We start from the raw sequence: 13,915 nt of genomic DNA on the forward strand, positions 1-13,915 counted from the left end.
TTGTTTCTGTGTTTGCATTCATGGCACATCTTTCATGTTAAGTAATGATTTTAGAGTAAATCCCTTAACATCACGTCACTTGTAGATGTGAGAAAACAACACGTGTCTGCTGTAGTGAAACTACTCCATATTCTCTGGGGAATAATTCTTAGATACCCAATAATTCTTAGTCCCTAATTTTTCATATTTCAGTATCTTGTATGTGTGCAAAGATCTCAAACAACTTTAAGCTCTCGTTGAAGCGGTAGCACTCAATCTCCTCATCACCCACTTAAGCTGAACATCCTCTGCTCTGCGTGCCATTTGATGGCCACACTTAGCCTGACATACGCTGTCCTGCACTTATTCTCTGTAGTTACCCTGATGTTAGCAATGTTTTCCCTTGCACAGCTTCCCCAAACCCTTTGCCGCCTGCTTAAACTCTTTCATATGACTCAGAGAAACTCAAGTCTGTGTGTGTGTGTTTGAGCATTAAGAGCTTCCGCTAGTTCTGCACGTGATCTTTTGAGGCCCAAACTGAGCAAGGCTTTCTAGGATACATGAAGGGAGATTATAGTTGACAGCTCTGGAAGCTGAGATGTTGCAAGATCAAACCTGTTCTTGGAATCTTTTGTGGTTCAAGGTGATGCAGCTGCTTTACCTAGCATGACCCAGATGCTATACCAGGTCCATTATCTATTGGACCAGCCAGAAACCAGCAACTACTTTACATTTGGTTTCATTTGATGTTTTGTGTTTTGTATTGACTCGTTTTGTCTTTCTTTGTTTTGCCGTTTTGTTTTTTGTGTGTGTTTTTGTTTTTGTTCTGTTTGTACTTTCTGCTTTTTAGGAGGCATTTTACAAAACCTTTGTTTTTTGTTTAATTGTGTCTCGTTTTGTCTTGCTTTTTGTTTTTGTTTTGTCTTGTTTTGTTTTTTTGTGTTTTGTTTTCTTTTGTGTGCGTTTTTGTTTTTTTGTTTGCTTTTTTAGGAGGCATTTTACAAAACCTTTGCTTTTTGTTTAATTGTGTCTCGTTTTGTCTTGCTTTTTGTTTTTGTTTTTTGTTTCTTTTGTGTTTTTTTTTTTTGTTTTGTTTTTTTTTTGCTTTTTTATGAGACATTTACCAAAACCTTTGTTTTTTGTTTAATTTTTTCCTGTTTTCCCAAGTGTTCCTGCAAAATAGTTTTGTTCTTCATTTATTTTCTCTTATTTTTAGATTTCAGCTAAACGTTTGCTTCCATATTGCTTTTGTCAGTCAATGAAGCCCCGCCTTCAGCACAAACCAGTTCACACACTTGAAAAATCTGTTCTCCTTCCATCTGCGTGTGTTTGTGTTAGGGTGGGTGGCATGGCTGTTGTGGGCTTGTATACATCTTCCTGTGCCACCCAGGAGAAACAAGAGTTGCATTTCCTCTAAAATCCCTCCGTGCTGATTACACTCTTTGATTTCAGCTTTGTTCCTTTCCAACTGCCGCGGCAGTGGAGAAATCTCTGCGTTTATTTATTAAAGGCTTGCGCAGGCTGTGGGGCGACCTGTCAGATCCATTAGACGATCTCTCATCAAAAGAAAGAAAGGCAGAATGTGAAGGACAGATTTTATAGATTAAGGAAAAAAGGGTGTTAAAGGGGCGGAGAGGTGGGGGTCTGGGAGTGTTTGGTTGCTGTGTGTTGCTGTAAATGTGTTTAGCAGAGCCACATTAAGACTTCACACAGAGCCGGCAGGAACTCTCCAGTTTCATAAGGCTGATCTCTACACCAACTCCACAGGGCATTTTCTCCACAAATGTCATCTCTCACACGCACGCGTGCACACACACAGAGTCAGACAGACTTTAACCCCCTTCCGGTGACCACACGAGGACACAACTATGCATGTGTGTGTGTTTGTATTACTTGGCCGTACTTGGATAATTGGCTCTTCTCGCTAAGTCTTGCCTTGACATGACTGATAGAACCTCAGCAGTTTTAGCAAAAATGGCTACATTTGCTTAAAAGTAAATGAACATGTCATTAGATTATCTTTTGATTGACACTATCCACTGTAGTGTTGATAGTGAATACATGAACGCTTGTAGAAACCGTATATTAATGTCGTATGGAATAGGGATGGGCATGATTAATCGACGATCGATAATTGATCGTTAAGATTTTCCTCGATCATGTTAATTTGTTATCGATTAATCTAAAGCATTTTTTTTTATCTAATGCAGGTTGCGTTGCGTAGTCCGAGTCTTCAAGCAATTAAATGAATTTCACTGTGTGGCAGCAATTAAATATTTTACCACCATGGGGCAATATTTGACACCCTACTCGGTTATCTGTGATCTTCCGTTTTGATTTCAAAGAATAATCATGATGTCACGGCGAAGTGTGGCGTGGGACCATTTTGATTTAAAAAGCGAACTAGTTAACTGCAAACATTGCGATGCCGTGTTTAAGTACAACACGGCCACGACTGAAATGATGTACCTATGCATCCCGGCAAATTTTCATGAGGCTTTAACCCTTTCGAGTCGATTAACGCATATATGCGTTTTGAGTCATTTTCTCCTGATAACCCCTGATAAATTACACTCTGTTTTAATCGTACAGATAAGAGCAATACATCAATCGAATCTGTAAAGGGTCTAGTTTTTTTGGATACAGACATAATAACAAAAAACCTTTGTGCACTTATAAAATAAAGATAACAAACAAGGTGCGCTGTCTACAGTCTTTGTCTCCGCTGATCGTCATGTACAAACATTTCATTAAAATGAACCGTAACTCCGTGAATACTCAACAACAACAAGTGCTTCCGAAAAACAAATATTCTGAGATAAAGTAATCCATATGAAAACAACGCAATGTCTGTTTTTCATATCTTCCTTCATTATATTTAATGTGACCACGCCCCCGCGCTGAACGCGCTATTCAGATTCAAACTGAAGCGCGCGGCTTGAATACAACCACACAGAAGAAAAGGCAGCGAGACTGTTCTTCAAGTTTTTATTTTATTTTACTGTTTGCTTCGCGATGAGAGGACTAAGACATAATTCACCCCAAAAAGATGTGATGTGGTTGATGATTTGAGAAATGGATTTCCTCAGAAAAAAGAATGAAGCACTTTATTCAGACTCAAAACGCATATATGCGTTAATCGACTCGAAAGCGTTAAGAACGCCTGCTAGCAGCTGCAGGTTCCGCTGCTTTAGAGCACTGCATATGCACGCGGATATATGTTCGGTTTATCTGAACGTAGTTTAACTGTCTGCCACAAGTTGATCTTGTAATAAAGGTCTCACCGAGGAAAAACACGCTGTATTTTTGTATTCATTGCATTTTTTTATTATAAAAATTAAATAATTAATTATATTATAAAAATATTAATGATTAATCGATAGTCGATCGTTAATTCTCCCGACGATCGACTAAGAAAATTTAATCGAATGCCCATCCCTAGTATGGAAACGTGTACTATGTGTTATATTTTGCTGTTGTATGTCTTGAATGCTACATTATAATCTCCACTCATTCTGCTGGTGTCGAGTGTATTGATCCAGTAAGACTGTGAGCTCTGAGATCTCTCATGCTTTGCCGTGTTTAATGTGTGGGGTTTCCTCCAAGTCCCACGCTGCTTCCTCTGTCCAGAGTGCTCACACACTCATGCTCCTCTATCTGTGTGTGTGTGGTATTCTGCTCACTTTAAACACATGTGATCAGCTCTTTAATGCTTTGTGGTTTATGATTACATAAGCACAAAACTAAATCAGCACATACTGAAATCCACAGACATCAATCTCACAAGTGCTACACTTCCCCAAAATGTGATGGTTTGATTAACTGGATAATAATATTTTTTGGCTTAATTACATGTTAAAATAAAGTTTGATATATTTTAAATGCGTTTTCCCAAAAATGGCCTCACAAAAATTTGAGGGGGGGCCTATCAAACATATCAGATTGGATCCACATTTGCCCATTTGCTTTGTGGCAAGGTTTAGCAGGGAAGTTCTGCTCTAATGCTGCCCAAAATGTAGATTTTGTGGGATAGGTAGAAAAAAGAAACTGCAGTGTGGTTGGTATCTTCAAAGACAAAGCTATTTTTTAGATTAAGTTAACCTGGTTTGGGTTCTTCCACTATTTTGGGAAACTTTGGAGCCATTTGTACTTGCCTGCGTGGAAAACTCATTTGTCCTCATCCTTGTAATTACCTTCTTTTCTGAGTAGCTGGTTTGCATTAAGAGAGTGGACTTATGGTCTTGAATTTTCTTGGCCAAATTACATGACATCACATTTGAGGAGCTTGTTCACAAGGCCACTGTGCTAAATTCAATTTTACCTCAGATACAAAAATGCCTTCATCAAACAAATGATCACTCATGTCCAGGTCAGGGAGTCACAGAACGATTTGATTTGAGAGGACCACATGCTCTCCAAGCTGATTCAGAGCTCTCCTTCCTGTTTCTGCAGGATGGTTTAATTTGGGTCAGCCCTGATTGCTTAAGACTGTATGGAGTTATCCCTTTAAACACATGGTCCTCATTGTATGTGTTTAAAGGGCAGCTAGATGCTTCTGTAGGTGTGTGGTCTCCTGCAGGCTGGGACTGATATCAGACCTGCTCAGACTCAGATTGAAGGAGAGCGTTTGGTTAGATTTACTCAGCATTAATATCCTTCATTCAGTATCTCCTAGGCTGTTAAGAGATTCCATGAACCACTACAAGGAGTTAGATTGATCTAAACCCTTTTTTATATGTCTAGGTAAGCTTTTAAATGTAGTTTGGGTTGGGCCCAAGCTAGTCATTTATAAAAAAAAAAAAAAAAAAAAAAAAGTCATTATTTACTTGCTTTAATGTTCTTCCAAATTTGTATTTATGGACAAATGAATGAATAATTTCAGGTGTGTTTAATTAAGTTTGGAACTAAACTCTTTGGGAAGGAAGCCCTTTCGGAGCAGGATTGGGCACCCTTGGCCTGTACGATCTTTGATGTACTGATATGACTAATCATCATCTCAAGCTGCAATCTAGATGCTGTATCTCTCTGACCGTATTTCTTGTTTTCCTCTCACATTATCTCTCTTGCAGTTCTGTCTGCCTTTTGAGAGGCCGCTGTGGTACAGATCTGTTGTGTTGATTCATCAGCAAAAGCCTGGCCAGCTTTTATCTCTTGCTCGCTAGCAGAAGTAACTATTGGGCCTTAGTCCAGGGCCATAGCGTATAGAGGTTTTGTTGTCAAAGCCTATTTTTATTGGGCCATCTGTAGCACTGAAGGTGGCCAGCTCTCTTCTATAACAAGCAATTCAGTCTGGCATTTATTTATTTCTGTAAAAACGAAATGCACTGTTCTCTTATAAATCTATTACATTTTGGCTGTTGTTTTGCACTTGATGCCACTGATTGGTAATGGCAATTTGTCACTCAAGCATGTCGAGCTTGGTTGTGCCGTCTATCTGCGGGCTGCCCGCGGCACCGCGCCAGTGCCGAGCTGATCAGTGAAGCAGAGAGGAACTGATAACCGTGTTTCTGTCTTGACACAGACATGCTTATTGTCACTGTGTGCTGTCACTGCAAGCATACCTACAGGACAGAATGACTTTCATGGAATCAGGGATCTTTAAATTCGAGCAGTTGTTGGACCTACATTACCCCCTTACTACTTAGTACTGTTGCTGACTTGTACTGAAAGATGTTTCTAAAAGCGTCTTTCTCCATTGATGAGCTTTCGAAGGAGTAATATATTCTGGATGCTTTGGATGCATAACTCTGAGCAAGGAATGCAAGGTTATAAATTGTTTCCCAAGGATCACGCTCCAGCTAAGCAACTCTTGGTTCCAGTGCACCCAGTCATTGAAGTGGGATTTTGCCATTGTCACTTGAAAAGGGGTTAAAGTCAGAGTACAGGAAAGAGAGTAAAACTTTTTTAAAAGGACTGACCCACAGGACCCTTAGGTACATTCCAATGCACTGAGGTAAAGGGTGTAATAGGGTGCTTCTGTTGGCCTCCTGCTCCGGATAACCTCTCTCTGTCATCCCATTCATGGCTTTTGCTCCTAGCAAACAAAATTAAAGCACTTTCTTGTCACGACTGACTCTAGCCAGTCAGTTGTGCTTTCCAACCAATCACCTTTAGTCAGCTTACGGCAGACCGAGTGAACATAGATCTATGCTCTGCAGTGCTGACCCAAATCTCGGGCAAATACCGCTGTGTCTGCTTGTTTCCTTTCTTCCTCCAGCATCTGGAGGACATGTGTAGAGAGAGGAAGAAGCACTTTAATATTTGTTGCTCTTGTAGACCATCTCTTCTAGCCTTGTTTTCCTGCTCTATTGCTTTGTCTTTTTCGAGGAATTCATGTTATAACAAATTTTTGATGTTAAGCGAAAGATCGCTGTTGGCACGTGGCCTACATTCTTTGTTGATGTGATCCAGAACTGTGTGGCTATATTTAGCATTGCTCATATGAACAGGCTTCCAGTGCTCTTTTAAAAGAGCCTCTCGCGAGAGTATGGACTGCCTGTCTGCTAATGAATCCACTGTTATAATGTATTCATCTGGCAATACAAGCGTATAGTATGAACTTCCAACATGCAGATAAAGGAATTTTTCTTTTGTTTGTTCACGCAACCTTCCAGTGTCGGTATGATATACATTCTCTTCATGATCTGAGAATCTGAAACCTTGGTAGAGGTTCAGATTTCAGGAGTTATTGGGTAATGGCTACACTCTGGATGGTTGATACTAGAGTTGTTCCGATTCCGATACTAGTATCGGAAATATCTCCGATACCACAACAAATTCTGGCATCGGCATCGGCGAGTACATGAACCCATATACCGATCCGATACCATTTTCTTAAAAAATACCTAGTTATGACCGCAAGCTTTGCCTAACCGCTGCACGGTTCTTCTTCGCTGCTCAAAATGCATTGAAAACACAGGAAGTTGTGCTGTGTTGCCACAAGCAACCCCTGTTTAGAGCAGCGAAGAAGAAATGAAAACGCGTTAGCAGCCCTGATCTATATATGACTGGATCACTCATCACATTCTAAACTGCCAAAAGACAGTGAAGCCGCTTCTATATTATAGATCAGTGGTTAGCAGTATGTCTCTGTAGTACCGGTAGTTACAGACTCTCAAGTATATTCAGTACCGGCAGCTGCGTTCAGTCGCTTCCGTGTAAGTCAAAGCGCAGGGCTCCAGACAGTAGCCGAATATATACTAGTGTCTGTGAATATTAAACTGCAAAATACTATTTAAATATTACTCCCGCAAAATCTACATCTCTGTGGGTGACTGGCACAGATGCGCGAGAGCTCGCTGTTTTGTAGTCTCTGCTGTGTGTCATGAGGACACGAACGCATAAACCGTCACTTCATGAGAATTTACCGTTTCATTTGAGAATACTGTCATATCATAAACACAGACACTCAAAGATCTTCATGGCAGCCCATTAAAATAAATGTTTGGTTTACATGAGTAAATTGACAATATATAAAGCTACTGTTGTAGCCTACAGTAATAATAATACGTCTCTATAATAATAATAATTATGCCTAGATGGTTGCTTGTTTTTTACTTGTTTTGTTGTAAAGAGATTATCTGATTAATAGATCTTTTTTTATATTCCTAGACTTATTTGTTGCAGTTTTTTTATACAGTTATATTGTAAAACTTAAATACCTTTTTTAGTTTGCGGTGTTAGATTTTTGGCTGCATTTGAAGTTCTTTTTTGCATATGAAAATAAATAATACTGTCAAATTCATGTTAGATAATAAAAATACTGTAATAAATACAGTAGTTCACCATGTATTTGTTCATGTTTTATTGAGGGATCTGTCTGAAGCACACCATAAAAAGAATTCTAGCAATTTACACAGGGCTAGTAGTATATACAGCTGTATATACAGATACACACCCAGGTATCGGATCAGTACTCGGTATCGGCCGATACCCTGAGCCCAGGTATCGGAATCGGTATCGGGAAGAGAAAAAGGGTATCGGAACATCTCTAGTTGATACATAATGGTTGCACCACATGCCATTTTTAGAGTCAACAATTTTGCACGAAATTTTAAGTTGTTGTATGAGGGGAAACTAGTGTATGCATGCTTGTTTGATTGTTACCATTAACTGCAAGGGAAAATATTAGTTAAAACTATTCTGCTTCACAAGTCGGTCATTAGAGGTCAACAGACCCTTGCTTCATCCATTGCGGTGTGTGCCTGTGATGCAAGATTCAGTCGCTCTCATGGTTGCTAATGCCACTGAGCAAGCTGTCTGGAGGGGATGTTTGCAAAAAAGATTTCAATAAAAAGGGAAGTTTCTCAGGCTATACAGGAAATGCATGTTCAATGGTGGTTACAGACAGATGCTCTGTGTTCAATTTAGCCTCTGTTCATTTTTTTAAACTTAAAAAAATAAATAAACGTTGCTAGAAATGGCACATGCCTGTTGTCTTGTGGAGTGGTGGAGATCTTGCATCTTCATTGCGTATGCCCTCATCGGAACGCTTTAAGTATGCTAGGAGCCCCAAGTCCCACTTGGGCCATCTATGTGATGGGTGTGTGTATGCATGAGTGTGTGTGAATGAGAGACACTTCTCCTTGCTCTGTCACACACCCATGTGCTCCTGGTGCTCATTAACGAGGCTCCAAGCCCCTTCGGGATGGAGCAGAGGGAGTTTTGGGAGGCAGGGTGAGTGTTCGTATGTGCGTCTCTTAGCTTGTGCCAGCTCTCGGTGTCTCGTCACATCTGAGTACCGGTGCTGCCAACCAACTCTGCCAGTATATGAATGAGCCTGTCATTGTCATGCTTACTGCCAGAAGCAGCTTTCTGATGCTTGTCTTTGTGACAAATTTCGTTTGACAAGTTTGTGTGTGTTTTTGTGCATGTTATGGGCAGATTAGCTTCTTGATGATATGATTCTTATATGATTTTTAAGTCCAGTGTACTTCAGTTTTAAACCAAAAACACTTCCTTATTTTATACTTATTTTGATAGCATGCGTGAACAGACACTTAACATGTGCACCAGAATGCTTCATCATTGTCCAGTTTATATGCAATTTCTCTGTAGAAGTTATAAGTGATTAAACTAGAGTGTCAGGTATATTTTAACAAGCATTGCTTTGTTGCCTCACTGTGACAACCCCGTGTGCAATGGAGTGACCTTCAAATCCTGTTGAATCAGATATGTTGTTCAGTTAGCCAGCTATAAACATGTTGACAGTTTAATTAAACTTCGGATTACTTGCTCAGCAAGATTCTCTTGAAACTGTTGTTCAGACAAGACAGAAGATGACTGGTTGATTAAAACAAGTAGAAAACATTGTTTGCTGATGCAAAGTGGCCACTGCAGCTATGCTAACAATGTGACACAAACTTGTTTTATATTTACTTACAGACATACTTATTTTGACATGTTAGCTTAAGTAGACATGGTTCACATATCCCTTGTATCCTGTTATGATTTTCATTTTAATTATGAATCCAAACTAAATGTGTTAATATCAATTAATCTAATTGTTTTTAGCATTCCTAAATGCTAAACTGACTTTAAGGCTAAGGGCCCTATCATACACAGCACAAGTGTTTTTGCTAGTTTCATCCTGGCACAGTTCTAATTTTCCCGTCCTGCGCCGTGTTGTTTAAATAGCAAATGCATTTGTGCCCATTTGTGCACTCAGGGGCGTGCTGGTCTAAAGAATAGGTGTGTTCAATTGTTGGCGCGTTGCTATTTTGAGGAACTGAAAATAAGCAGCGCTTCCACCGCTGGAACTTCACATTCCTGAGTCGAACTTATAAAGTCCGAACTACTGAGGATGCAAGTCTGACATTTGCGTACTTTATATTTAGAAATGTGCACAGACCTACATCACCAGACTGTTTACCTAATCTTCACGGTACTTTAGACCGCGGAGGAAATACAGAAAGCAACAGGTCTGGGGGGAAATAGTTCCTGGGGAAAAAAGTTCCTGGTACAATTGTTCCATGTAATTTTGGTGGAAATGTTGCAATAGAATGCACTATAAACCAACTCAAACCTGGTCTAAAGTCTGGCGTTATTGTTATTTAAAGAGCGCATTAGTAATATATGCGACTATAGGTGGGTGCACAACGTGTGTACACTTTGCTTATTACACACACATGGATGCGCAGCAGCACACAATCATTTTTAAAAATGAAATATTACATTCCGCCATGTAAATAGCGAAACCGGCCAAGGCGCGAGCGCAACTGCCTTTTTAAGGGGATGGTAGATGAGACTCTGATTGGTTTATTGCACGTCACGCCTAAAAAAAAAAAAACATTACTCATTAAGAGAATAGGGACAACCCGTTTAAACCATGCGCCGGGTGTGCAAACAATTTTCCCATCGTTAAACTTGCAAAAATGCATGCGGACATGCCCAGAGTGTATGCGCTGTGCACCTCAGACCATACACTTAGATTGTTAAAATAGGGCCCTAAGTGTAAAATTAGTCTTAAATATGTAGCCACATGGTTTGATTACCTCAGAGAAGAGTCTGTTCCAAGATCTGCATGTTTATAAGTTGACTCTCAGCTGGGAAAAAAAGTGAATAGGTTGTTTGCAATGTGTTCAGCTATCACAGCTGTGCATTTAGCTGCCACACTGACTCCTGCAAGCCTTGTCAAGTCGCACATCCATGGACACTACGAAACACAAGCTAACACTGAATATCTGTACTTGCGCAGAATCCTGTGTGACTTGGCATTCGTTTAAATGTTGGGGGCGGTAATATGATTGTTCCATTGCTCTGATCGTTGTTTTCATTGCAGTCTAGTGAGCCGTGCTGCACTCTTACAGCTCTGTTAACGGCAGTATCCAGCTCAGCATTTTTTTTTTCCGAGCTGGAATGCAATATGTAGTGCGAGAAGGAAATAACTGTGGCGGCTTGCCAGGCTTTATGGGAAGTGGGGACGGAGAGGAGGGTGGAAAGGAAAAAAGAAAACAAACTTGAAGGCAAAGCGTTCGTGGTTGGCTCACAGAGTTGAGAAAATAGTTTTTTTTTTTCAGGAGGCTGCAAGGAGTAATGCTCTATTCAAAGAGCAGCACTGGCTTGGTGCCAGACCGCGAGGTGATAGCGAGCACGGGGTAATTGCTGCCTACCCGGCAGCCTGCTGGATTGTGCTCCTGGGATCCAGTGACAGCATCACGCCTCTGAGCGCTTCAGCCCACCTCACCGTCTGTGCAGAGCGTTCTACGCGCACTCGCACGCTAATATTATTGCTGTCTCTTGGCATAAAACCTTAGCCCGGCACGTTAGAGCAATAATATGTAGTTAATTCTTAAAACTGACACTTTGTATCACTTGCTAATTCTGGTGTCTTTGAGAACAACGCTGTGGTTGAGCTGCGGCTTTGCATGCAGGCTATTTTGAGCCGTGCTCTGTCTGTCTGTGTGTGCGTGCACGTCTGCAGGTGTGTGTGTGTGTGTCTCTAACGAGGTGCTCTGGTGGTTTCACACACCACACGCCCAATCAGCTGCTGTCAGCCTTCTGCAGCGCATCAGTGCGTAGAGCAGTCTCGAGGTGTGTGTGTGTGTTTGTTGACATGTCTGCTGGGAGATCTGATGTTCACCTGTCAGTGTCAGCCCCCGCACAGGAACTTGCACACGCACACACTCCCATGCCTTTTGTTTCCCTAAGCTCCGCCTTCTGCTTAACCCCACAGGAAACAATGCCAACATGCAAACATGACACTTCTAATTGGGCCTTTCCTCCAGATTTGTCCAGTTTTGGGTCTCAAATCCATTAAATTGGCAAAAGTCATATGTAGTGCAGTAAATATTACTAACTGTTAGTGGTGCTTGTGGAAAAATGGTTCTGTTTTAGTAACTTAGTGTTAAGAATTGAACCTTGCAGTTCATTGAGTTGATATGTGTGAAAAGGCGATCATGTGTCACAAATAAATGAAAAAGGAACTCAAAAAACAATATTTAGGTCTAATGTTTCATCCATTTGGATTATACAATTTTATTTAAACTAGGGATGCACTGAATCCAGGATTCGGCCGAATACTGGGCTTTTTGACGGGGTTTGGTTTTGGCCGAACCTTAAGTTTTTTTTTTTCACCGAACCGAACCCTAGGCTTGCTGGTCGACGTCACACGGCCATTGATTGCGTGAAGGTGTTTACATGAGGAGGAACATGGCCCGACAATTCGCTCTAAACTAAACTGTTCAGGAATCTTGAGTGGCTGGGACGATTTATACCGTAGCAATACAGAGCTAGCCAGTCACATTGGGTGCTGACGTGGAGATAAGCGTCACTTGTCATCCTGGCATAATGTTGCCTAATCTTTTTTTTTCTTTTTTTTTACAGTTAAAATAAAATGAAAAATACATTGCTGTGGACATTGTTTACTCCATGAATGTGTTTTACTGTGTTAATGGAATAAGGATGCGAGTAGGATTCGGTATTCGGTTTCGGATTCCCAAAAATCTGGATTCAGTGCATCCCTAATTTAAACATATAATTCTAAATTGTATGTGTTGCATACATCATACATAAATGAAACATCGCAAAAAAATAAATAAATAATGGAATAGTTTTAGTATTTGCATCTATTTATTTAAATAGTCACTCAAATTACAATACAATACAATACTTATTTATAAAAAGTAGAGGATGACCAAAATGCTGTAATAAATAAAACTACAAGAAATACAAAACACACAACGATAACATCGAGTGGTCAAAGAGAATATGATTGTATTTAAAGACATGTGGCGTAGAATCAATATAAATCTATTCATTGTAAAAACGATTACATTTTTCAGTAAATAACATTAACATTGTTCAAATACGGCTAGCTGTGTAACAAGCAATTTTCACTGAGTTAAAATGTATGAAATTGAAACCAATTAGATATATTCATGAAAAATACAAACTTTTATTTATTGTGTATTTAAATCACATTCAGTTTATTAGTACTGTTACAGAAATGTGTCCATTTCTTACCTGTTTGCTTTATCTTTGGCTGACAAATATGCATCACTTTAAGTTTAGTTGTTTGTTAAAACTGTGATTTAAAATGGTTGGGAAATTTGTAGGCAATTCAAATGCATAAATCTTAAATTTAGGCCTAAAAACACCATGTGTAGCAAACATGTAGAGATGTGCCTTTGGTCCTTCTCAAAGGCTTCGAATCAGCATGAAAACAAACTGCAAGTTTTGCCCAGGCAAAGGCCACTTATTTGCAGAACATTTAAAAGTGGCACCAGTTTCTTTTGGAGGTCTATTTTTCTCATGCATTTAAAAATCACACACAGAGATCTTTCTCCATTATGTAGTTTAGTAACTTATCCAAGAACCGATTGTGTTATTTATTTATTTTTATCATATAGCATTCTGCACCATGACTCCTTCATTACAATTGTTTTCTTTTTTTTCTGTAGCTGTCTGACGTGCTTCTCCATCAGTACAGTAACTGTAACACAACTCCCCCACCTCCAAGGCACGGGAATGTCTATATTTCCCCTCTCGAGGCGAGCGCTCTGAGAGAGAGGAAGCCGTTATTGTCTGTGTGGGAAATAACATTTTCACTGACTCTTTGAATGTCACCGTATTTGGTTATTTGCTACCATTAGTGCCTTTCACCTTAGATACAGATGAATTCTACTGATAAAACTTATGCACTCGCTGTATTTAAACATGTTTATTCTTATCTTCTCTTCTCTCTTTTTTTCATATTTAAAGTAAAATTAAGTTTTTTTGCTTATAACACTGCTGCTGTTTATTAAATATGGTATATTAAATAATACTTAGATTTTTTTGAAGATCTACAAGCAAACCTTTTAGTGAATAAAAATAGCAAAACTCCTACTGCACGCTTTTGTTATTTATAGCACGCCTGTGAGAATCTGGCCTGTGTGAGACCTGCGTGGACAATTAATCTATAGATAGATTGAGAATTGTTATCAAGGATTGTTGT

At 39.7% G+C, this 13,915-nt stretch overlaps 1 protein-coding gene across 1 annotated transcript in view; it reads left to right on the top strand.

The window, feature by feature from the left end:
* Positions 1-13,915, top strand: part of LOC113119499 (protein Jumonji) — a 106,418-nt gene that overhangs the window by 44,103 nt on the left and 48,400 nt on the right. The gene's annotated exons all lie outside the window — the stretch shown is intronic.

Source organism: Carassius auratus, chromosome 19, assembly GCF_003368295.1.
Source record: "Carassius auratus strain Wakin chromosome 19, ASM336829v1, whole genome shotgun sequence".
Lineage (NCBI taxonomy): Eukaryota > Metazoa > Chordata > Actinopteri > Cypriniformes > Cyprinidae > Carassius > Carassius auratus.